Genomic DNA, 27760 nt, shown 5'->3' on the forward strand with positions numbered 1-27760 from the left:
CATGTGATGTTGAAATGTTCCCCCTATTCTCCTCATCTGAGTTCTTCATTATGAAAAAGCATGAATGTTTCAAATGATAACTAGTTTAACATGCAGCCAAACAAGAACATTGTTTTTGCCTCTCATTGAAAATTTATGAGCATACTAAAAGATGACTTTAATGGACTGTATGGATCATGTTAAAATACTAAACATGCTTTATGATTACAGTTTCATACGTTCCCCCTAGAGTGTGACAATCTGGGTTTCTTCCTCATATTAGTGATGCAATAAAGTAGAATTTCTGAAACAGATTAACATCAGGGTTGAGTCTATGCACAGAATGCATGTCATAGACTTTAATCCTGTCAGAGGGGCAGAGGATGTGTGACCCTGTGTGACATGTGAGGCTCAAATCACAAAGGTACAGCAAGGTCTGGTTTGGGATTCAGAGGACTGAAATCTGTTCTCAGAGCATCACAATGAGACACCATCCCAAAAAGGTGTGTGTAAAATGTATAGGGTACAGAATTATTCAACAAAAAATGTGTTTAGAGCTTTTATAAGACCTGCATCCTTGCATGACTAAGATAAGCATAATGTAGAATAATGGTAGAAGAATCTTCTTGGGTGTCAATCACTGCAGCATCATCACTGCACTTCAGAAACATTCAATCTAAATGTACTATCTGACCCATGGTCTGCAGGTTAGGGTTGCAACCAGATTGTATGCATTCAAAGGTACTTTTAATCTAGTAATATTTGGCTCTGTGGTAGCTAAAAGAACAATACTCAATTGGAAAAGAATAGAAAAAAAAAACAAGCTTTATTCTCTGACAGTTCATAAATGGCTCGGTGATTACATGCATGTTGTTATGAAGTACTGTCTTTAAAGGACACTGATAAACATAATTATGAGTTATGGGACAAAATAATCATATTGATTAATTCTCCAGCTCTTACTCATACTCTGTAAAAGTGTAAAATTAAATTTTACCCTTGTCACTATGTTCACTTGTTTATTGCTATTTATTATTATGAATATGATCATTACCATGTAACCTATCAATATGATCATATAACTCATAATCAGTTTTTTTAATGTTATGATTATCTGTTGTGTCTGTTTAGTGTTTCCCTCTGTTGTCTGTATATGATTATTGATAATGATAAACTATTAATGGAAAAAAGTGTAGGCAATGCAAGGTCTCTGTGAACTCTATGATTTTACCATGCAGGGTATTCATATTACTTTGAAACACACATACATGCTGTACCATTTTGATTGACTCTCCAAAGCACCATTGTTAGCATGCGTGGTCCCACTGGGAATCCAATCTTAACTAAGTTATTTCTATATTCCATTCACTAAGATATGCAAGACCACAGAGGGCGAGCACAGCTGAGCAAAGAGAGAACACACTGTGACATTTGTTCAGGGTAAAAAAAGGAGAATAATAAATGCAAAATAAAGCAAAAAGGCGGAGAGTAGGGGCTGCAAATACTTCCACATCAACACAACTATATACAAACCCTGCAGCCATATGGTTTACTGCTGAAGAGAGCAGGCACATATAGTGTGAGTTAAAAGATGGAGCTTGCCCCTTTTGGTAAGGTGAAATTGCATAAAATACCCAAGGAGACTGGCAAGGTTATTAACATGCTAAGGGGATAGTTTGACTGAGATAGAGCACAAGTTAAAAAAAAAAAAAAAAAAAAATGTTTCTTCCATACGTCTTTCATAATTCACCCCTGAAAGCGTCAAGACCGTTTATTTTAAATCAATATCATCCCTTGAATGACCTTCCTACACGTAGCCTATGTCTGTTCAGACACCTCAAATATTCATGAGAAACAACTGAGTAGATGAAAACGCTGCCATTTTTCCAAAGTCCAAAAGGTTGGTTATAAGAAAAGCAAGTTTGGGAAAAATGCAGGAATTATTTGGTGTCACATATTTGTATAAACACAGAAAAAGTAATATGAGTGTGCTCTAGTGTTCCAATGTCAATTAGTGCAGTTTAATTTTCAGAGGCAATTAAATTTTGAATTCTGAAACATTAAATGGGGTGGAGTGCATCTCCTAAAATGGATTCAAGGGAATAATTAATTACTAATGTTTAAGCCAGTAAGTGATGACCTTCATCTCTGTATTATTTATTTATTTATTTATTTATTTTTGTTCATAGTGCCTTTCTGGATGTCAGAAATCCAGCTGGCATAGTGTTGGCAGCTTCTCAAAGGACTGAAAAGAATGAGAATTGTTGTTGCTGCAATGTAAAAAAGCATGGATCCATGAAAGGCAAAAAAAAAGGAAAAAAAAAATAGTAAATTAAGAAATTAATGTCTCTTTCTCTGTGTCTCAGTCTCTCTCATAAATGGCGTCATACAGCCTATAACTTATACATGTAAATAACCTTTAAAAATATGATTCATGACTTTTATTCAATGTACAAATGTACAAATTTCAAAGAGCTTCTCTCATAAGCTGCTATGACACTAGTTGAGGATAACTTCCTGTCAAGAATCATTATGTTAATTGAGGCACTGACCTAGCCCATACCTTGGAGATAACTAAACAATTTAATCACTGACCTAGGACCGCAGCCTATGGCAGAAGAAGCACCTCACAATCACACTGAGCCACCACGATGATATCCACAAGGCCACGCCAGAGTATCTAAATAAGAAAAGACTATTTCAACAAACCCACAAAACTCATCAAAATGCAGCATTTCCTTGGGCTAATCAGCGACAACAATCATAATATTTATTTGAAGGAAAAGGGATTATAGAAAACCTATCCCAAGGAATTCAACGTGTTTTTAAAACCTTTTTTCCCATATACAGTACAGGCCAAAAGTTTGGACACACCTTCTCATTCAATGCGTTTTCTTTATTTTCATGACTATTTAGATTGTAGATTCTCACTGAAGGCATCAAAACTATGAATGAACACGTGGAGTTATGTACTTAACAAAAAAAGGTGAAATAACTGAAAACATGTTTTATATTCTAGTTTCTTCAAAATAGCCACCCTTTGCTCTGATTACTGCTTTGCACACTCTTGGCATTCTCTCGATGAGCTTCAAGAGGTAGTCACCTGAAATGGTTTTCACTTCACAGGTGTGCCTTATCAGGGTTAATTAGTGGAATTTCTTGCTTTATCAATGGGGTTGGGACCATCAGTTGTGTTGTGCAGAAGTCAGGTTACTACATAGCCGACAGCCCTATTGGACAACTGTTAAAATTCATATTATGGCTAGAACCAATCAGCTAACTAAAGAAAAACGAGTGGCCATCATTACTTTAAGAAATGAAGGTCAGTCAGTCCGGAAAATTGCAGAAACTTTAAATGTGTCCCCAAGTGGAGTCGCAAAAACCATCAAGCGCTACAACGAAACTGGCACACATGAGGACCGACCCAGAAAAGGAAGACCAAGAGTCACCTTTGCTTCTGAGGACAAGTTCATCTGAGTCACCAGCCTCAGAAATCGCAAGTTAACAGCAGCTCAGATCAGAGACCAGATAAATGCCACACAGAGTTCTAGCAGCAGACCCATCTCTAGAACAACTGTTAAGAGGAGACTGCGCCAATCAGGCCTTCATGGTCAAATAGCTGCTAGGAAACCACTGCTAAGGAGAGGCAACAAGCAGAAGAGATTTGTTTGGGCCAAGAAACACAAGGAATGGACATTAGACCAGTGGAAATCTGTGCTTTGGTCTGATGAGTCCAAATTTGAGATCTTTGGTTCCAACCGCCGTGTCTTTGTGAGATGCAGAAAAGGTGAACGGATGGATTCCACATGCCTGGTTCCCACTGTGAAGCATGGAGGAGGAGGTGTGATGGTGTGGGGGTGTTTTGCTGGTGACACTGTTGGGGATTTATTCAAAATTGAAGGCACACTGAACCAGCATGGCTACCACAGCATCCTGCAGCGACATGCCATCCCATCCGGTTTGCGTTTAGTTGGACCATCATTTATTTTTCAACAGGACAATGACCCCAAACACACCTCCAGGCTGTGTAAGGGCTATTTGACCAAGAAGGAGAGTGATGGAGTGCTGCGGCAGATGACCTGGCCTCCACAGTCACCGGACCTGAACCCAATCGAGATGGTTTGGGGTGAGCTGGACCGCAGAGTGAAGGCAAAGGGGCCAACAAGTGCTAAACACCTCTGGGAAGTCCTTCAAGACTGTTGGAAAACCATTTCAGGTGACAACCTCTTGAAGCTCATTGAGAGAATGCCAAGAGTGTGCAAAGCAGTAATCAGAGCAAAGGGTGACTGTTTTGAAGAAACTAGAATATAAAACATGTTTTCAGTTATTTCACCTTTTTTTGTTAAGTACATAACTCCACGTGTTCATTCAGTGAGAATCTACAATGTAAATAGTCATGAAAATAAAGAAAACGCATTGAATGAGAAGGTGTGTCCAAACTTTTGGCCTGTACTGTATATGTATATGTATATGTATACAGATAGATAGATAGATAGATAGATAGATAGACTTAGGGCGTTTTCACACCTGAAAGTCCGAACCAAGGTCCGAACCAAACTCCGTAATTCTGTTACATTGTAACACATTTGGTCCGGTTGGTTTGGTTTCACACTGCAAATAGAGTAACGGACTTTACAAGACAAACATACAGGGGAAATTTATTCTTCTCATTAGAGGACGCATCAACTCCCCATGCACTTCCGCGGCTCATTTTGCTTTGGTTACGCTGAGTTGTTGGGCTGGCCGGCCAGCATCTGACATCAGTATTACTACCTGTTTACACAAAATGAATGGAGCGAGCCAGAGCCGGCTTTGGGCATAGGCGGTATAGGCAGGCCTAGGGCGCCATCTGTTGGAGGGGCGCCGCTAGCGGCCGGAGGGACGCCGGCAGCGGTTGTTTACCGGAGGGATACCCGCAGGATTTTATCGGCGTCATAGGTAGAGTCGTCGGCGACATAGGTAAAGCCAGCACTGGAGCGAGCCATCTTTTTCCCGTTCTAATATTTTTGTTGGTATATTGCTACCAGCAGCACCAAGTTAATGAGCAATACATCAGAGTAATTGCTATTCGCAAGATGAGCCTCCTCATCATGAGAAAACTTTATCGAGAGGAGGAGAAAACGGCATACAGTCCTGCGAGTTATGGCAATGTGTATTCCAGAGAGAAGGTGAGTGTGGGAATATTTTTTAAAGAGATGAGCTGTCAGTAGTGATGTATTAACTTGTCTTTATAGTGCTATACATTTTACCGTGCGACACTTTTCATTCAGCATAATAACGGACACGAGTCGACTAACGTTGCGCCTTGCGTGTCACAGCAACGTTTAAGGTTAGCAGCTAAAGTTAGCATGCCGTTACTTCCTGTGTTTGGTCCAGTGTTTGGTCCGCTGAGCTTTCACACTGCATACGAACCGCACCAGGGTTCACTTGGAACCGAACCGAGACCTACGTTTTCTGGCGGACCAGAGTTCGCTTGTTTGGTCCGCACCAGAGTGCGGATGCGTGTTCGCACCTGCCCAAACGAACCGGACTATCCGAGGAAACGAACTCTGCTCCGTTTAAAGCGGACCAAACAGCTCTGGTGTGAAAGCGACCTTATTTGGTCCAGTATTGAGAGAGAATGCTTTAGTGTACAGCAGGCTGCATTGTAATCACATGGGGCATATTCACCCGTCCAATTACATCCACTAAAAGTGCTTGTTTTTGTCAGTGACAGGTTCATACTGTTATTACAGGTGTCTGACAACATTATGGAAAGGATCCCAACAGAGATATAATTTTCTTTGCGTCTAACAACATTACCTCCACTCTGTAGGCAACAGGTTTCTCCACTTTTGGAACAGCATTTTTCTTTAGGTGTAAGTGCTTTGGTGTAGGATTTCTTCCCCTCTTTCCTTGTTGTAACCCCATTCAAAATAGCCACTGCAGATGGACAGGAGTGTTTTGATCTATCCGTAGCACAACTAGCCACACCATCAGTGTTTCCCTTTGCCACAAAGATTGTCTATGAAAGCTGCGCAAAGTGTGGCATATCATTTTGTTTTCACAATTCAGAAATGCATGAACATATTTTTAATCTTTAAGATAACAAGAAGTTAGGCTTTCTGTTCTCCAAAACAACAAACTCCTCCTGGCACTTCTCTCTCCAGTTGCTTCCACCTCTCCACTGTTCCTACAACAACTGAGATTTCAGAGCAACATCTCTCCTTGAGCCAGACATCTGTAAAGGTAGTAGACACACATCTGGCTCTGTAGGGATCCTTTCCATAATGTGGTCAGACACTTATAGGAAGAATCTGAGATTGTCAGTGGCAAAACAAGCACCTTTAGTGAATGTCATTTGACATGTACACATACCTCATTTGATTACATTGCAGCTTTTTTTGCAGCTGCCGGCTGAAGTGTTCTTTCTCAGTACCAGTTCTGAACTTCTTTTAGGGTCCAGGTTGGAAAGTACTGGAATTGTTCTTTAAAGTCAGTGGCTCATACAAAGCAGGAGATAAACTTGTTCAAAGTTTACAGTAAACTGTACACCTCCACAATTTTCCACTGGGCAAACAACACACAGTCAGTACCAAACTTGCCAGCCTAGCAGCCCACCTGAGACACCCTGATGTGCCATGATGAGGAATTTTTAATATACTGATGTCTACAAGGAAAGGACAGGCTCGGCCTTGGCTCATCACCAGGGGCAAAAGTGAAGACCTCAAAACCATCCTAGATAATGAAGTGACAAACTCAGTTTGGCTTATTGTGTATTTGTGTGTGTGCATGCATGAAAACAAAAGGAAATCGGTAGAGAGAAAGTGTGTGCTTGGGTGTGTTGCTGTGCATGCACACATGGCTGAGTATGAGCACAGTGGTAATTTAGCAGTTCTCAGCAGGTTGTCTATGGGGAAGAGCTAACACAGGCAGTGTGTGTCTATGTGTGCGTGCATGTGTTTATGTGAGTGTCTGTGTGCGTGCATGGGTGGGTGCGTGTGTGCGTGCGTGCGTGTGTGTGTGTGTGTGTGTGTGTGTGTGTGTGTGTGTGTGCGCCTGTGTGTGTGTGTGCCTGTGTGTGTTTGGCAGGGTTGCATTTCGTTGTGAGAGTACTGCTGACCTTGGCATACTCAAGAATTCATCCCACTGGTGCCTCATCCTTCTCCCTCTCCTCCTCCTCTCACTCAGCCCTCCCAAATCCCTCTCCAGAACAGCGCTATTCTTCTCCCTTGATGGAGGAGAGCCAAAATGATCCGGTAGATCCACAGAAAAGGCTTCAGCATCTCTATCCTTTGCATCCATCCTTCCACACTGTGATTAACACAGACAGGTTACCTGTTATACTGTTAGAAGGTGGAGGTTGCAGCCAACAGAAAACCAAGATGCAATCATTAAGACGGCTCTTTGCCAAAAACTCCTGTGACTGTTTGACTTTTGCTGTCATGCTGATTTCTGCTGGCTCATACCTTTCAGAGCAAACCATGCCAGGGATCTCATATCGCTGCAAAACATTGCTGTCAGATAGGCAGGGATTTCCGACAATGACAGATTTTTCTTTTTCTGTATTCGTTATTTTTCCCTTCACTTCAAATGCAGTCTGTTCAAATAAAAAAGACATAAAAAAGGGTATTAAGAGAACTAGCATGTTAACTGTGTTAGATCAAAGTATAGATCAATATCTGCATTGCTGGCAGATATCTAAAACTGTTAATCTCTAACAAAAAAAGTTCATCATTCCTCAGCAATCCTGGTTAAAAAAAAAATGGTTTGAATAGAAAGTTATAGGATATTGGCTATTGCTACATAGCGTCAGTATAAAAAAAGTGCTAAATTGAAAGCAGTAGAAGTCATGCAGTTATACCTACAGTATGAAGAAATAGGAAATAATGGGAAATACTAAAGCAATTCAACTGACATGGCAACTTTTGTGTATCTACCTACCTACCTACCTACCTACCTACCTACCTATTAAATATAAAAAACAATTTAGTATCAATTCATACAGCTCCAAGGATGTTTAAAATGCATTGTGCACTTTATGAAATAGTGTTGCTATTCAGTCGCTTAATTGACAGGAGAGCTCAGATGCAGATGGGACTTTTGTACAGTCAAGGATTTACATTTGCATTTTATATTTTAGGTGTCTAGCTGATGCTTTTATCTGGAGCAACATACAATGAGTGGATGACACACTGCCTGCATGCTGACATCCAGACTGTTTCTGAAGTGTCTGTCTTGTGAAATAGTGTAAGCTGTTTACACTGTGTGAACTTATGGAAACTCTTCCCTTTCTGTGTTTCAGACTGAACTGTGTTGGTACCTATCCACTCTCCTGGCAGATAGCAGACATGTTCCTTGCCGCTGCCTCAGTATGGTAAGTTAATGCTTTATATTGTGTGTCTACTCCCTGCTAGCATGGATAGATGTATTGCTCAGAGCAAGCACACAGCTTAATGCAACAATGACATTCGGTAACCTCATGGCGGCTCTTCATCATCCTACATTATAGTTCTGTGAAAGAAGGTTGAGAATTCACTGAAGTCAAATAGAGTTCAGCAACCACCTGTACATACTTAAAAGAAAATCTAAGTACTTTATTTCACACATTATTCGCCTTCTAACAAGGCTTAATTGGCTGAGCCATTCATGAGATCAGTGCATGGTGTGTGTCCTTCAGGGTAAAACTGTGACACATCAACCTACTGGCATTGACAGTGGCCATGCTAATCCTTCAGCTCTTCCCTGTAAATGGGAGGATTGGAGAACACAGGAGCTCACCTCATGTTGAGAGGCAGTTTCCAGTCAGATGAGATGAAGCTGCTTTGGGGCGCGCCATCAATTTTTAGAGCTCATATCACGTACTGTGAAGGCCAAAGTCCTTATCGTTGCAGTGCTGGCTCAATTGTTTGCCACAAGCCGCAACACAAATTGGGTCCGTCGTACCCTTTATTGCCACCTACTTTCCCCCACTACCTCTTCCTTTCCCTGTGACCCAGAAACTGATAGCCAAACTGATAGCCATCTTGCTGGCCCTCACGATATGGCAGGAAACAAAGCACATTTGAAGCTTTGATCAATCGGGATCCTATCAAGAGGCATTTTTCATCACCATAATCATCACCTGATTGTATTGATGATATGCAGATTCAGATATTGTTTAGTTAACACTGTGAAACATAACAGACTACATGTGATTGCACCATAATTAGCCACCATAATAAGCCAGGCATTGTGAAACTTGATTGGCGACTGGCTATTACAATTGGCTATTATGCTGAAGTCTGAGATCGACCTCTATTGTGGCCGCAAACATTGATGATGACATGAGGCACAGCTGGTGCACTTGTGTTTCCTTCTCCTCCTTCTCTCATTCCTTTCATCCTTTCCTTGTCTCCTGGTAGGAGACAAGTGGTAGTGAGGGAGGAGAGCAAAGGAAGGTAGGAAGGTAGGAGGGACAAAAGATGGACCCACTATCTGCTTTCATTTTGGCTGATGTCCCAAGACTGCCCTTGTCCATCTACTCCATATTATCCCCTCTCTGCTGACAGATGTGAGACAGCAGGGACTGATGGCCATGGTCTCCATGACAGTCCTGTTGTGGAAAACAGTTGACAGACACAAAAACAGTTGACAGACACAGTTGATGGTGGCACTGCCATGGATAGTTCCTCAGTTTTGGGGAGGCATGTCACAGTGGAGTGGAGCAACAGAAGTGATGCTGTACCTGGGCCACCACAAGATTTGGTTCCAGAATGGGACAGATTGATTTGTGCAGGGCTGTCTGTGGACTTGGATTATGAAAAATGACTGGGTTTCAAAAATGGTGTAGAGAAAGGGATGTGGATCCACTGATTGTTTTGATTGTATGTATTTTTTTGATGCACCTGCTGGTGAGGGGGATGAGGAATTCTTAGTGTGTGTGTGTGTGTGTGTGTGTGTGTGCGCGTATGTCTGTTCTCCTCCCTGCCACGAAGGTTTCATGGGGAGGTAAGTGGTTGCTCACTCTCTCCTGAAAGGTTTTCTGCAGGGCAGTAAGAGGAAACGTCCATGATACATCCTGCCTTCCTCCTATGGAAATTACCTTTGGTTCTCAAAGCCCTCTCCAAAGAGCCATTTGGTCCTATTAGGCAGACCTCTTTCTCTCCCTATAAATTGCTGTCAGTGAAAAGAGCACTGGTGTTGACGTTGGCATCAGCTAAGAGAGTCAGCGCTTTGTGCACACTCTCTATCCAACTCTCTGTCCAACCTAGTTGCTGGATTCGGGTAGCAACAGACCAAACTCGTCCTTCGCACCTTACAATACCAATATCTCTTTTAGGTCCAGGGTGATTCAGTAGGAGTTTTATGACTCCTCCTCATGCTGGAGAAAAGGAGGAAAGATTGCACCCACTGAGCACATTGGCATGCTCTGTGGAGCGCACATGTATGCTGAGATGCACACATTAGCTGCTTGTGTACTATGGCGACAGAGTGGCTAGCAAGACCCTGTCAAAACAGAGGCTTTCTCACTAGCTCTTGTGGCATTTTACAGGCTTTTGCTACTTTTGTACTTTAGTGAGCAGAAACTCTCCAGTGCCCATATGAGTGCATTCTACAGGGAGTGTAACAGTGTTGACGGTCTTATTCAGTGCCTCGAGGTTTGTAGGATATGTCCTTGTCTTTTGCTGGATCTATGCTCATTTTTGGGATTCTGATCTTGCATTTAGGATGACTTAGGGCGTTTTCACACCTATCTCGTTTGGTCCGGACTTTCGGACTTTTCAGTTTGATCCGAACCTAAATTACAGGTGTGAAAGGTGCCGTGGACCACAGTCCGCACCAAAGGACCAAAATTTGGTCCAACCAAAAGAGGTGGTCTCGGTCCGGACCAAACGAACCATGGTTCGGACCTTCTGCAGTGTGAAAACAACTGATTGTATGGTTCAGACCTTCGTATCAATGACAGGAAGATTTTTCTTCTGCTGCTCTCGATTTAATCACGGTACAGGAAGTTACGTCATGCTAACCAGCTGGTTACCATGGTTATGCATCTCCGACGGCATGCTAACTTTAGCTGCTAACGTTAAACGTTGCTGTGACACGCAAGGCGCAACGTTAGTCGACTCGTGTCCGTTATTATGCTGAATGAAAAGTGTCGTACGGTAAAATGTATAGCACTATAAAGACAAGTTAATACATCACTACTGACAGCTCATCTTTTTAAAAAAATATTCCCACACTCACCTTCTCTCCGGAATACACATTGCCATAACTCGCAGGACTGTATGCCGTTTTCTCCTCCTCTCGATAATGTTTTCGCATGATGAGGAGGCTCATCTTGCGAATAGCAGTTACTCTGATGTATTGCTCATTAACTTGATGCTGCTGGTAGCAATATACCAACAAAAGTATTAGAACGGGAAAAAGATGGCTCGCTCCAGTGCCGGCTTTACCTATGTCGCCGACGACTCTACCTATGACGCCGATAAAATCCTGCGGGTATCCCTCCGGTAAACAACCGCTGCCGGCGCCCCTCCGGCTGCTAGCGGCGCTCCTCCAACGGATGGCGCCCTAGGCAACTGCCTATACCGCCTATGCCAAAAGCCGGCTCTGGCTCGCTCGATTGATTTTCTGTAAACAGGTAGTAATACTGATGTCAGATGCTGGCCGGCCAGCCCAACAACTCAGCGCAACCAAAGCAAAATGAGCCGCGGAAGTGCATGGGGAGTTGATGCGTCCTCTAATGAGAAGAATAAATTTCCCCTGTATGTTTGTCTTGTAAAGTCCGTTACTCTATTTGCAGTGTGAAACCAAACCAACAGGACCAAATGTATTACAATGTAACAGAATCACGGAGTTTGGTTCGGACCTTGGTTCGGACTTTCAGGTGTGAAAACGCCCTTAGAACCAGTGTTGGGACCAATTACTCACAAAACTTAAAAGTTACAATTACTAATTACTAATGTAAAAAAGTAATTTTGATTACTACTCAATTACTGCTGCAGAAGAGTAATTCAATTACTGGGGAAAGTAATTTTTATGATTACTTTTTTTCTTTTCTTAAATCCTTTTCTTAAATTATTAATGCACATATTTTTGCATTGCTGTTGCAGTGTGGACATTGCTGTCAAATTTCATCTATCATTGTCAGTGTTGGGCACGTTACTTTGAAAAAGTAATTCATTACAGTTTAAAGTAGTGATGCCAGCTTGTTCAGGTGGGGAATTGAACCCACAGTCTTCTGCATGGCAGGCGGCGATACTATCTGCTCTGCCGTCAGGGAATACATGCGCTTCTTATAATTTGTGCTCAGTCATTCTCCAGGCATGTTGATAAGTTACGAAAAACTGCAAAGTCCGACTGGTTTCAAAATTGACACACCGCTTTTTCTCCACAAGACATTTTTTGAATAGGATAATAAAATAATAACAATTATTAGTAGTAAGTAACAGCAAGTAACGGCGCATTTTATTGTCAGTAACGTGTCTTAGCTGAGGATCTAGTCATCAGGCCTCATCCACTAACTCAATAGATTCCTGCTAGACGGCTCTGAACTAGAGTTACCATGCGTAACTATTGCCTCACTTACTCACACAGATATAGTGGAAAACCAGTGAAATAGTCTGAGTTGATTCAATTCTCCTTTGCTTTTTTTATTCTTCTTTCTTGTTCATTGTTACATGTTATTGGGGAAAGGGAGGTAATTTGAACACTTTGAAGACTGTGACATGTTTGAAAGAGCCTCTGACATCCTCGCTCCATGTCAGTTCCCCTCTTGAAGATGATAGTTATATACAAACACACCCGCAGGTGCATAGAAAGTGGGTGCCTCAGTGGGTGGCTTTTCAAAATAGGCCTACACACTGTTCTTTTCACGTACAGCTTTCAAATATGCATGCTGACTGTGGGAGCAGATTCAGAAATAACACTGCCTTTGACAACTCCTTGTCAAGTCAGCATTATAAGAAGATGTGTAGCCATAGTTTATGTGTTATTATCCAAAAGAGCTTTTTTCTAAGAGCATTGCTTAATATTTCATAAATTGCTGTGTTTGAGAATATCCCTGCTAAATTTCAAGATAATGAAACTATGCCACAACAGCAGGGTTGCCTCAATAATATTTTCATGACACATTTTATAAATAATGTCAGTTCAGATTAGTCTTTGTTGCAAAACAGCACACAGAGCATCTGACTGGGTTGATGCAGCAACTCAGTGTATTTGTGGCTCAAGAGCGGAGTCTCAAAATGGAGGCACAAACAGTCGCGGCCCCAGGGCTAAACATGGGGACACAAGGGTTGGTCAGGGTGAATCCAGCACAGGGGCACAAATCCAGAATCATTAAAGCCTTTCCCTTGTACAAATCCCTGCCATTGTGCTCAACACGATAAGAGGAACGCACAGGTCCACGCCAGCCACTGTGCCCATTCAGTGGTACCAAATTGTACTGGCGAGGTTGGAGGACAGGACATTGCACAGTGGAATGGAAATCAGCGAAGCACGATGTAGCCAATTATTGCAGACCCTCTTGTTAATAATCTCTTTTTTAAACAGTGTTTGAAAAGTAGAAGTGGTAACGACATTGATTAGGTTTTTATTAATGACATGAGCAGCTTGTTTTTTTTTTTTTTTTTTTTTTTTTTTTTTTTTTTTATATCACATACAGCTAATCAAGGGATGGGCAAAAATATTGTCTTGAGGTTTATGGGGATCTCTCCTGTAAAAATCTGATAGCTCTGGGGAGAGTGACGAAATGGGAGCAGACATTGCTGTTACCGGCCCACTGTTACTGGCAGTGTGATGACAGTAAAAATGATCTATACCAACTGTAGCTTTCTGGACAGCTTGTGAGGCCTACAAGACATATAAAATGTTGAGGCTGGAACATATAATAGTAGGAACAGAAGTTTATGTTATGCTGTAAAAAAACAAATTACTTAAAATACCATTTACATACGGACAGTCAGGAGAGCTTAGTCTAAATTAATGTATTAACACAAGTCTCATCCACTTACAACTATCAGAAATAATTTTATTTATGTAGAATTTATTTGTTATTCATTTATTTATTTTGTTAAACTGGGGTGAGTGCATCTATTAACCATGGCATTTCCATTTCCAAAGCTGAAATATTTGTGAAATTCATCTCATGATGTTTCTTTAGCTCTCTAAGAGCTTCTTTGGCATTTCTGAAAATGTTTAAAGTAAATACAGTCATGAAAATGACTGCACATCTATGATTACTCTAGGTCGCTCATGCATTTCTTTGTGTGTCTTAGCCAACCCATACACATGCTTGCATCACTGCATACTGCATGCTTTATTTGGACTGCATGCCTGTTTCCTTTTTCTTTTCTATGCTATTTGCTACCATTACCACAGTGAATCCAGAGTGAATGAACTGGTACCGATCAGCTTTTAAAATAACCAAGCCTGAGTTGCCTTGTCCCATCTCCTTCCCTGCACACACTCATGCCTTTCAAGCTCTTGAATGCCCGACTTATTCAGTCAGTTTGGAGTAACATCCATAGAATTAACGATTGGATTTTATATGCGTTGTTCAGGTAAGTAAACACTGTGCGTGACCATGCACTGCTACTCCTTTCTCCTTTGCTGTTACGAATATCTGTCAGACAGGATACCCCAAACAACTTGTTGCTAATAGCAAAACATTAAGACTTGTTTGCATTATTTCCTGTGGCTGTTGCTTGATGGGATATTAGGCTACTTGTAGCTTATTTAAACTTTTCTCACCTCATGCATAAAACTAACCTTTGTTGTGGTCTAAAAAAATTCACCTCGAACTGTGATGAATGAAATACGACACTATATTTTAATATAGAGAGCCTAGCCTATGCTATTCCATATGATTTTTTCTGAGAATATGAAATGCTTCTATTATGTTATTTTATATGTTTGTGGTATACAGCATGGCTTGCAGACATTTGTTACCGCAAGATCAATTCACTGACCCTTGCAAAACCATATAGTGATGTTGAGATGATCTTTTGTTGCTGGGTATGTGTTGCTGTTGGGTTCTGCTTTGGAAAATGCATGTAGAAATGTAATAATGTTCATAGAATCACTTTTAGAAAATGCTATGAATAAGATTGATTGTTATTGTTAAACAAAGGCCTGGTCTTGAAGTTAGAGGGCCAGGGGGTAAGTGACACTGGACACCTATGCAGATTTTTCACTAGATTACACCCACAGAACTGAAAATCCGGAAACCTTAAGAGTAAAGGCCAATATTGTGGCTCTAAAGTTTAAAAAAAAATCTGTGACGTCATCAGGAAAGACCTTCCAGTGCTGTCTCACCAAACATGAACAGCCACAGTCAGAGACAACTGACAGTACTATGTATGATTTTCTGCAGATAAGGAGACACTTATTCTGCTGCAGGGCTACTCTGCATGTGAGGCTCATATGGGTGCACAAGCACAAGCTCAAATAAATATTCTATGAGTGCCACCAAGTCAGCCTTTCTTGAATTGATAATGGAGCAGCTCAAGAAAGTGTCACTCGGTAACATAATAGATGAGACACCTGGCTCTCTGGATTTTATTTTTAGGTTTGACCTCATGTTCATGTTCACAGATAATGACTGAAGTAGAGTAATAAAGTAAGGGATTTCTGTTCAAGGGTACATAGTCACTTTAAAGCCTAGAAATAAAGTTCACAGTCAGAAAAAAAGTTTGTTTTTTGATGCCAAAATGGATATGACATTATAAAAGATAAATGGGATTTTGTGCATAGACTGATAAAACTGGGGCAAGGAACTGCCTCTCTGATAGTCTAAGTGACACACCTTTAATGTTGGAGGAGTCTATTAAAAGATTAGTAAAAGGTAGAAGGAGTATCTCGACTTTGTACATTAACACTAAAGGTGCCATGATTTGAACATTGAAATTTCAGGTCATTTTTAAATCAGCATGATAAATAAATCATCATAATCCGGGCTACAGGTTATTTGACACTTAGTTAATTATGATAAAACCGAATATACTGCATGTGCATTGTGCTTTGCTGTTGTTTGGGTGAATATTAGATTTATTTTATATTAACCAAATCACCAGAAACTTACTATGAGTAATAGCATGGTTGCTCACTGACTTCATTGATTGGTTTACTGATTACCGAGTTTTCCGTAATAATTCTGGGTCGGGTTTGATGCCATGGACAGCCAGTTTAATACAGCACTTAATTATTTATACATTATTTGCTTCTTTCATTCTGGTTTATGATAATGCATCTGTCCACTTACATCTATAACTCCTTGTTGCGGCAAGCTTTTTATATTTTCCATTAATCACTCCTGTTGTTTTGAGCCTCTTCTGCTATATAAAGGAATGATGGGAGGAAAAGGAAATATCCCTGGTAAACAGATTCTGTCTAGTCTGATGCCTTCGATGAGGCTCTGCATGCGGGCTCTGATCACTGATGGGCTGGGTGCCTCTTCACTAACACATACACAGCGCTGCATGAAATATCCGCCATAATACCCTCACATGAAGATAACCCTTTGTGTGAACAGAGGCTATACTGTGAGTCTCGATCAAAGCCTCTTACCCCCTGCTATGCCAAAGGAAATACATTATTCACCTAGGCAACGCTGCTATGGAGCATTAGTAGTAATCATTATTTTGATTAAGTAAAAGCTATGTTAAAAATGTAGAAAATATTATAAAATGAAAATTTAATCAATAATGCCTATTTTAAGTGGCTGAATTAACTAGATGGCACTCTGAAGAGCGCGCACCTCCTCTAACAGAATTCAGGTGTCAAGATATGCTAGTTCCGCACAAGTTAATAATTTCCTCCATGTCTCATTACCAACTTGTTTCACATGAGGAGATGAACACATTTTCATGACTGTACCTGAACTGGGACATGAAGTATCTCTTTTTGAAATACTAGACACTTTAAACCATTTTAGCCAATTATTACAACGCCGCATGAGCAATCAGCTCTGTATTTGTTCAGTGGCCATTAAGGCGGCTCTCCTACCACTGTGCCAAGTTTTGTAAAAATTGGCAGGGCTGTTATGTCTAAATGAGCTCTTGAGTGCCTCCATGTTGTTTGTTTTGGGTCAATAAGGGAGGGTTTGCCTATTCTAATGTCTACTAATAGGCACGTTGGATTTCATGGAGTTAGGTGAATCCATTCAAAGTTCAATGCATTTTTGGGAGAAACCACACCCGGCACCATGCCTCCCTTTAAACCATCAACACAGTTGGTGTGGATCAAAATGTAGCTAGGTTGTGGCCGTAAGAATGAGGTAATGAGACTGATAATAAAGTGAGACATTAACAGTTAACATAATAGAATGAATTACACTGTAACTACAATAGTCGATCTTGGTAAATGCAGTCCGCAGCTTGCCAAATGTTGAAAGTAACCAATAAAATCTTAAAATCAGTTTGAAATCCGAGAGGCGTCAGCCAGTGTAAAGAGACTTAGGCTGTAGGACTGTCTGAAGAGAAAAACACAAAGACTTTAGCCAGGGAGGATGTCAGTCTTGAGTCCTTCTGCTCAATCACCGAGTCTTTGAACAGCACCGATCAGCATGTAGCAACAGTGAAGAAAAGATAACTTGAGTGAGTTATTCTGTCAGAGAAAAACCCAGTAGCTGGCCAAAAGATGCTGGACGCTGCGGGGCAACACCAATGATGGCTACAGAGGTGAGTTGTAGGATAAAGGTGTACTGTTAGCTGAGGGTTTTTTTTTTTTTTTTTTGGAGGGTGCTGTGTTCAGCAGAGATGGATTCATTAAAAAGCTTACTACATGATAATCTAAATCTAGTATCGCTGATGATGATAATTTATCAAAGTGGTATTGTGATTACAGATGGCAACCATCATGGATATTCCATGCTGACAGCAGCCAGGCTCCCTACACATGATCAGGTAAAACCACTCTGCACCAGCTAATCCAATGTTTTCCTATAGAAAGAGAATGATGTCGAACAAATCTGCGGTGACTGAACCTTGGCCAGCTCTCACCGCTCGCTTTTTCATTTTGTGCTGTGCTCAAACTTCAGTATGATTCAACTCCGACCCTTGGTGACCTGTCAAAGCTCATCCAATCAGAGTGTCACAAGCAGAGCTGCCCTTGGCCAAAAATTTGTTATGAGGCCTCCCCCGCCAAGTGTACAATAGGTACAAAATCAGAGCATAACCAAATGCTATTTAGCCTAACAGACTTTATTAATAAGAATAAAAAAACATCTGAAATTTAAAAAATAAATAAATTAGGATATAAATTAGTAATAACAAATAAATATGTCAACAACAGCAGCCAGACTCTTGCGTCTTTCAACAAGTCACTTTAACCTGAAATTAATAATTAAAACTAAAACAGATAAATCTCTGTCACAAAATAGGTTATCAGTTAACAGTCAGTTTCAACAACAGATGTATTCCTTAAAAGCACATATTTACTTAAACAATATACCTGCCTTCATATGAAGCTTGAGCCTCTTCTTTTTTTTTTTTTTCTCTTGCTTGTCTTTTTGTCTCCATCTCTCTCCATCTCACCTGCACTTGCACCCGGCTCTGAGTGGTGATTGGTCAGGTGTTGATTGTCATCAGGGCCTCGTGAACTGCGGTGTGCATATATGTGGCCCTACACACCGCACATGTTCGGTGTTTAGAGCGTAGTAGCCAAGGTCACAACTTTGGATGAACAGGCATTGCGTGGAGACTGCCACATTTATATTCCCATATTGCTAACAACAGAGCCAATGGATAGTCGGCATAGACTCTGTGCCCAGCCAAGCAGGTAGAACAGCACAAACTGCTCATCATGTATAGACACTTTCACTCTTTCCCAGTTAAGATCATGCTTTGGTAAGGAAGTGTGGGTCAATAAAGTTCTTTTGATGATCAGTTGCTGCACATGTTGGAGCAGTGTGATGTATTTGTAGTGGTTGTGTGTTACAAGTAGTTAAGCTGCTGCTCCAAGATCTCTTTTCCAAAATGTGTTACGAAAGACTGAACTGATACATAGTATGCACCCACATCCACCCACTGATACTGACTGTGGCTATTCAGAGAGTATTGTGTGTTTCATTGAGTAAAGGAATCTTATTCTATGTGTGTATCATGCTCATAGAAATGTCACAGTGATTTTTCTAGATATGTGGTAACCATCCACACACTGCACATACTGCAGATTAATCATCATTCAACAAATCTCTCACTTTCCTCACATTTACAGAAATAATGAGTTCCAAGACTGACCTTCAAAGATACACAAATCTTTTGTGATAGCACCTTTTGTGTGCTAAATTTGTTTATGCTATTTTCCTCATTTTTGCCTCCAAAACTTGTAAGACATGACTTAAGAAGCACATTGGTACACTGCGTTTTGCACAGAATCAAAAACTTTAACTGAAGGCTATTTGCCAGTTTCTCTGCTCTTTTGTTTGTTTGTTTTTGGCCAATATGAGCATGTTTTTATTTGTAAAACTATCAACTGCTTCTCACAGAAAAATTGAACCCAGTAACCAGGGCCCACAGTTACACCCCTGGTTGTCAGTCATTATTAGCCTAAATAATTGATGCATATACACTATATTACCAAAAGTATTCGCTCACCTGCCTTTACTCATACTATGAACTGAAGTGCCATCCCATTCCTAACCCATAGAGTTCAATATGATGTCGGTCCACCTTTTGCAGCTATTACAGCTTCAACTCTTCTGGGAAGACTGTCCAGGTTGAGGAGAGTGTTTATAGGAATTTTTGACCATTCTTCCAAAAGCGCATTGGTGAGGTCACACACTGATGTTGGTCGAGAAGGCCTGGCTCTCAGTCTCCGCTCTAATTCATCCCAAAGGTGTTCTATCGGGTTCAGGTCAGGACTCTGTGCAGGCCAGTCAAGTTCATCCACACCAGACTCTGTCATCCATGTCTTTATGGACCTTGCTTTGTGCACTGGTGCACAGTCATGTTGGAAGAGGAAGGGGCCCGCTCCAAACTGTTCCCACAAGGTTGGGAGCATGGAATTGTCCAAAATGTTTTGGTATCCTGAAGCATTCAAAGTTCCTTTCACTGGAACTAAGGGGCCAAGCCCAGCTCCTGAAAAAAAAACCCCACACCATAATTCCTCCTCCACCAAATTTCACAGTCGGCACAATGCAGTCTGAAATGTACCGTTCTCCTGGCAACCTCCAAACCCAGACTCGTCCATCAGATTGCCAGATGGAAAAGCGTGATTCATCACTCCAGAGAACGCGTCTCCACTGCTCTAGAGGCCAGTGGCGGCGTGCTTTACACCATTGCATCCGACGCTTTGCATTGCACTTGGTGATGTGTGGCTTGGCTGCAGCTGCTCGACCATGGAAACCCATTCCATGAAGCTCTCTGCGTACTGTACTTGGGCTAATCTGAAGGTCACATGAAGTTTGTAGCTCTGTAGCAATTGACTGTGCAGAAAGTCGGCGACCTCTTTGCACTATGCACTTCAGCATCCGCTGACCCCTCTCCGTCACTTTACGTGGCCTACCACTTCGTGGCTGAGTTGTTGTTGTTCCCAAACGCTTCCATTTTGTTATAATAGAGCTGACAGTTGACTGTGGAATATTTAGGAGCGAGGAAATTTCACGACTGGATTTGTTGCACAGGTGGCATCCTATGACAGTTCCACGCTGGAATTCACTGAGCTCCTGAGAGCGGCCCATTCTTTCACAAATGTCTTGTTTCACAGTCTGCATGCCTGAGTGCTTGATTTTATACAGCTGTGGCCAGGCCAAGTGATTAGGACACCTGATTCTGATCATTTGAATGGGTGAGCGAATACTTTTGGTAATATAGTGTATTTGTCATCATATTTCAGTATCGTTTATGTGTTGGGGTAAATATTGGCCATCATATTGCAGTACGGTTTACGTGTTGATGTGCTGCACAGTGTATGAGTGTTCAGTTGGGGGTGAGGTTTGGGGAGCTCAACGTTTGGGGATGTGGGGGTGATAGTCCAGGCAAAAAATATCAAGTGATGGGGGGCATTGCTGCAAGGAATGGAGCCAGTCTTTGGGATAAAATGGGCAGCACCAGTAGTTATTGTGCCCTTTTGCTTTCTTAAGGATAGCTTCAGTGGCAGCTAAAAAGCCTGGGCGGATAGTGACAGCAGCAATATTTATGCTTTGTCACCTTTGTGCAGGTCCATTAGCTACCACCGACCCCATAACCGATGTACAATGACTTTGGAGAAGTAGGGCTCCCCATGCAAAAAAATGCTAAGAACAAAATGAAGCTGGAAAGCGACTTCAGATATTTCTCTTTGCCCAAATCTACACCTTTCAACAATTATGTGATTTAAAATCCTCTGTTTCCACAATAAAGAAAACATTTTCTAATCCTGCTTTTGATTATGATAATTCTAACAAAGCTGTGTTGAAGGTTGTTTTGGGGGGATTTTATATGGTGTTAATTATGAAAGTTGTAGATATTTACAAGTGCTAATGTGGAAAAATAATAAAAGTATAACATACTGTATAAAAGCAATTGTTTTTCACCATGAAGACATTGCACAAGCAATTAATCCCTTTAATCGGGGAGGGATTTGTTCTATATTGTATAGCAATGGCAAATACAGAACATTTTCTGTATTTGCCAGTTGCAGTGCTTCAGTAAAGCTCCATCATACTTATATTGAGTGAAATATTCAAATATAAGGCTGCACCGTTGCATCAAACCAAAATTTCCTACAGTGGCAGTAGCAGAACTGAGGAGGTTCTTCGATTGTTAAATTAGCATAATGTTTTGTTGAAGTAAAAGAAGAGGTTTGCATGCAGCTAATCTCAGATTAATCAATCACCAGTTACCATCAGGATGGTTTGGAGGAGGGTCACATGTGTTCCTGCACACTTGTTTTAAATGACAAGATTGCACAGGAATCTCAATTAGATCCTCAGACTGCATGGAGATGACCCCAGGACCATCTGCTGTACCAAATGCTATTTTTCCCCTAACACTCAGTATGACTTAAATGACTTATAATGACACGATATTCGAATTTCTGGAGGAAGTCTATGTATAATGTAATAATTTGTTTGGGCTTCACCTTTGATGATTAATCCATTATTCTTGCCACCTACAGTATACACCACCCAGCTGGTCGCAACCACCCATCCACCTATCAACCCACACACACACACACACACACACACACTGCCACTTCATCAAACAAAACACATCTGCCACTCATCTGCTTCGTGAGACAGGAAGAGCATTCTTCAAACAGAGATATTATATGAAAGGTGAAGCTTTAATATACTGGGTGGCATATTTGCCTAGATTTTGTAGTTTTATTGGGAATTAATTTGAATAAACCTTGGATTTTTAGGAGCCACACTTCAAAGTCCAGAGCCAAAAGCCCCAGTAAAGAGGTATTTTTCATAATTGTTAATCCTGTCTTATGGATTTGCTGTATTATGGGGCTGGGGTAAAACTAAATAATTAAAATAAAATAAAGTAGAATATAGAGAGGTCCAATGCTACTTGACAAATTGCTCAGTTGCCCTCAGTACTTTGGAAGGACATGGCAAAAACACACCAATGAAATAATGATAGAGCTGGGCAATACATGGAGAAAATTGCCTATTTTTTGTGAATATTTTAAGAGGAATCAGTGACTCAGAGATGAAAATACAGTCCTTGAAAGTAAATGTTGGCCACATAATAATATACATGCAAAATGAAGTGTGTTCATTTTAAATGGCAATATCTTACATCTTTAAAAAAATCTATCCAAGATTTTCATGTAAAGAAATATTTATTATTATGTGGTGTCAAGTGAAAGTTGTATACATACAAATGCTAATATGCATTGTCTACAAGTAATAATGTTTAATTATAAATATGTATAGATTAGATTATAGATTAGATTATCTTTAGATTAATCTACTGAATGTCTGTTTGGCTACTATCACTGACTGATTCAGCCTCTGTACCAGTGCCAGTTTTTTTTTTTTACCAAACAATTTGATTTCTGTTTACATCATTAATTAGATTGCTCATTATGGAAGGCAAGTATGTCAATGGATAAAAATATGCACTGAAAATCATGTGACAATCTTGAATTAAATAAAAGGAATTTATATCAATAAAACCGGAAATGAACATATCATTACCTTTGCCAGAAACAGTAACCTTTTAGTGTTGCCTAGAATGATAAAAAATCAGAATTTCAAATGATTTATACCTATGTATGCACTGCTACTTATACCTGCGAATGCATTACTTAATTAGTGGCAGTGACACTGTTAAGCTTTCAGTTTGAAGGCAAATTTGCCCCTGTTTTGGCAGCAGTCCAACCATCTCTCACTGGTGTGAGGGAGCGGCTTCTTACACCACTGAGATCAAAGAATTGCCATACTGCAGACATTTCTCCTCCCACCAAAAAGTATTTTATTGTGACAAAGCAGTGTTCACTGGTACTGAAACAGGCTCATTTACTGATCCAAATATGACTACATAGTGCTAGATCCACAGTGATTCACCTCTGATGTTATATTTTTTGTTTTAAACACCAGTGTTAGGTTGGTCCCTCCTGGAAAAAAAATCCTCTGGGCCACAGAGAAATGCATTTAAATGATTTATTTGGAATAAATAAAAGAAGAACTGGATATTTTGGCATGAGCAGTGATAGCCATGATGGCTGAAGAGATAAAGAAGAGTGCTACCTACAGAAACCCGAGCTTCATCAACAGTAAATCCTTGTAAAAAAGGCTTGATGTGATTGCCAAGCAGTCTTTGGGAAGTACAGTGCAAAAACACCACAGCAATAGCCAATTATGACAAAAGATGTTGCCAAAAGAAAATGAAAAAATGACAGCGAGACTTCCTCTCTTCCTTTTCTATCGTTTTCTGCCTCTCTTTTCTACCTATTATACCACCCGCCACCAGTGTCTTTGTTCTTGAATTTCCCCCTTCCATCTATTTCTCTGTCTCATCCACACACATCCACACTCAGCCCCGCTCCCCGTCTTTGCCACTCTTTCATCAGTTAAAGCCATTCCCCACGATACACAAATTACCATCAGCACCACCAGCAGCCTCCCAGTCTGAAACCTGTCCAGTGGCTTTGCATCAGCCTTATTCCACTCACTGCACATCTGATTCCACGGGCTGCATGTATTTTTCAGTGGCTTTTTCTGCACACACAATTAGGGAACATTACCTGGGGCACTTCCCATATGTATGTTTGAAGAGCAGGCTTCTGCCAGATTGGAGGGCTGCTGAGTTAATGGAGGTTCCAGAAATGTGTGCACACGGGATAGGCACACACATGCACACTGGCACACACACCACACACACAACCAAGGTGGATTTTTAGTGATTTAACATTCTCGGTTTACATTACCAAGAAAATACTGCTCATGTGGCTTCATTTGACTTGGTTCTGTTTTGTCATGTAGAGCTGAAGAAGAATAAATACATTCATCTACTCTTGAGGTCAGTGGGAAAAAAAATGTTAAAGCTTATTGTTGACCTTATTGTTGATCTTTTACATGAGACATTGTTCACACCTATGAAATTGGAGGACGGTAACTAATTTTGTGCATCAGTTGTTTTGTTTGTCATAAAGCAGACCTGATTACCATCTCAGGCTGCTCCGCCAAAATGGGGGTGTGGCGGTGGGCGTGACATACAACAAAAAGTCACATAACGTCCCAGTGGATTACTATAATGCCACAAAATTTTGATGAACACTTTGTCCTGGGTGAAGGAACAGCATATTATCTTTTCACACTGATTGGGCCATGACCACTTCCTCCCCGGCCACACCCACTTCAGTTTTTTGCATTTCTCCAAAGGGTTTCATGTGGGATGTTCTCTCACTTGGCATGACTGACAAGTTAGTTGGTTCACCGCTACACCCGGTTCTGGTTGTGCTCTTTATTACAGATTCTGGCCCAGAGCTATTAGTTCAACTGACTTTCTGTTATACTGAACAAAGTTGTGGGCTGGTTTACTTGTTTACTTGTTTCTGGTTGAAACAAGTTCCCTTAGATTGCCATTTTGACAAACATTGCAACCATTTGGGAGAGGTTATTAAGATCTTTTTTTTGTCACATGCATAACTCGTGGATTTTCTGCTCTAATGCATTGATATTACTGTGCTAATAAAGCTGTTTATTGGACTATCCATCAGCCCAGAGAAGCTGAATTAGTTGTTCCTGTTTCTGTTTGTTAGTCCATGTTTCTTGGTTGTAGGCAAGGCAGTGAGTAGTACGAGAGTTTTGTTGTTCTTGTCATGTAGAATATATATGCTCTTCAGACAAAAATACGATAATTCAAATTGGTAATATTTGCATGAAAAGATTCAGTGTAAATAGGATATTAGTGCTTTAAAACAGTTTTGGTATTTTAATGTACAGTGGCTGAAGCATTGATCAAGGCAGTCGATGTCTGTTCAGGATACAGTTTTGAAGTTTCAACATCTTATTTCCATTGGTAGATATGCAGAGAATTCACTCAAAGCAAAATTTATTCATACAATATATATTTTTAAAAATGTTTAATCTATGAAATATAAAAGACAAAAGAACCCATCATAAATGTCAGTGTATCAGAATCTTTACTAACTATCCATTCATTTTCATAATCCAGTATTTCATGTCAGCTCATCAGAGGACACAATGTTAGGAGTATAACTTATCCTTGAGAGCAGCGTCCTACCATTATCTGTCATTAAAACCCAATTGTCCTTGTACGTTTGTCTCACTCTCATCAATCAACCCAAGGGGAAACACAAAAGGAACTACATCTTAGAAGGTTAAGGCCATTGTTTGGTCCCAAGCTTGCCAGTTCAGGATGTAACCATTTACATATTACTACTGTTTTTACTTTCTTGTCAACCTTTACCATCATCAGAATTCACTAATCATCAAAATTATTTCATGGCTGATGTGCCTCCTGGTACATATTTAAAGAGGATGCTAATTAAACGGTGCTTTCCCCTGCACCTCAGATTCTTTTATGCTCAGTAGTGTAGACTATAAACCCCAAAGTTATAGAAGCACTTCTGTTTGAAGAGCTACACCACTCAACATGACAACTGGTATGTAACATTACTGTTTGTTCCACTGGCCTGGCATAGTTATGTTTCGATTTGTGAAAATGATCAGTAGACCTCTCATAGCTGGAAAATGGAGGATCACCCAAGCCCCGTCCTGAAAAAAAGGATGTTGCCTTTGGCAGGATATCCAACAGCTGCATACTTCAATGCATCCTCAAAGATCCAACAGTCTTAACTATATGGATGCCACAGGGGCAGCCTTCTATCTATTGTATATAAATGAAAGTCGGTATTTGCATAGGCAATCCTTGTACCTGGTCTCCTGTTACTGAGTAATGGGCCAATTGAGCAGTACTGCATAATTGAGCAGTTATGTGTGCTAATTGCATAGCTCCATAGAGCCAAAGGTTGAATCCCTCTTTCACTAGAAGTAGTGCAGGTCTGTCTCAATGTCTTAATGTACTTTGGCTGGTTTCTTTATCTGGTATTTTATTCTGAAGGGTATTGCTGTAGTAAAGAATCACAACTAAGTTAGTGAGAGCTTAGCCATGATATCAGATGTGAACCAGTCCTTTTCTGCCTACAGCCTTACAGGGTTTGTGCAAGTGTATTAAGACGGTATAGATAACGGTTCCCAGAGATTGCCTAGTGGAGCTATAATGCATGCTGAATGAACTATGCACTCTTATTTTTTTATACAAAAAAGTACAGATTACAGATGTGAGCGCCAAAAGTAAGGTCAGTGGGATCAGCAGCAATAGTAACATCATTTCAAACATGAAGGAAAAGGGAGCAGGGTAGATGTGGTATATGAGTTGTGTACTCTGCTTCACAGAGACAGGAAGAGAAATCCTCTTTGGTATGGCTGATTAGGCCAATTCAGCTATTTGTTACATAGGGAACTGGGTAATCAATATTGATGATGGAGTGTGATTCAAATTATGAAGTGATCAAATTGCCATACCATGCTTGGCCTCCTACTGCATGATAAGTACTTACACATTTTGTGAGGAATCTCATTGGTTTTCTAATCATTCCACGATCTTTGATGCACCTTGTTGTTTTGTCTCTGGACAGGTAGGAAGGAATTTTATTATCCATCTGTGTTTTATGCTTAAATCACTAACACATCTCCGATTAATCATTCTCATTATATGCTATGTGTTTTTCTTATTCATTGAATTCAGTACATGTTAGTATGCTTGGAATGGAAAAGTACTGAAAAAGTCTCTGTGTAAGCTTATTTCACACAAACCCAAAACAAATCAAGGACACAGCATCCTAGCAGAGAGACAAGGAAATGTGAAAAAAAATTACATACTCATCCTTGACATTCATGTATTTGCTCATGTTTATCATTAAAGTCATGTAACCAATTTAACTCCATATTCCATATTCATGCATATTCCATATTTATATGTTTTTATAAGGATTTCTTCAAGTGCTGAACTAACAACTGTGGCTGTTGCTGTGCAGATAACAGGAGAACAATTCCTTCTATTTTGTCTCTCGCTGTGGCAAAACCGCTGAGTCGTGCTTCTGAAACATGACTAAGAGACAGGTTCGTGCATGGTAAACTCGTGCATGAGAGATCTGTGCTGGCTGAGAAAGTAAATAAACCTTCCCCTGCTTCGTTTTGACAGTTTTGTATTTTGTATTGAGTCCGTTTTCAGTCGAGCTCCCGTCGTCCTGTATGTCACAGTTGCCTCCCTCTATGCTGCTTTCACAGGTCACATAACAAGCAGGCAGGCTGTGAGTGTTGGTGTGGGGAAAGCTAAGCTACAGCATGCAAACG

The 27760-nt window shown here is 40.6% G+C and overlaps 1 protein-coding gene across 1 annotated transcript in view; it reads left to right on the forward strand.

The window, feature by feature from the left end:
* Positions 1–27760, forward strand: part of lingo2 (leucine rich repeat and Ig domain containing 2) — a 268300-nt gene that overhangs the window by 42973 nt on the left and 197567 nt on the right. The window contains exon 2 of the mRNA XM_030062807.1: positions 8264–8335. The gene's annotated coding sequence lies outside the window, so the exon portion shown is untranslated. The remainder of the gene's footprint in view (positions 1–8263; positions 8336–27760) is intronic.

Source organism: Myripristis murdjan, chromosome 10 (genome assembly GCF_902150065.1).
Source record: "Myripristis murdjan chromosome 10, fMyrMur1.1, whole genome shotgun sequence".
Taxonomy (NCBI): domain Eukaryota; kingdom Metazoa; phylum Chordata; class Actinopteri; order Holocentriformes; family Holocentridae; genus Myripristis; species Myripristis murdjan.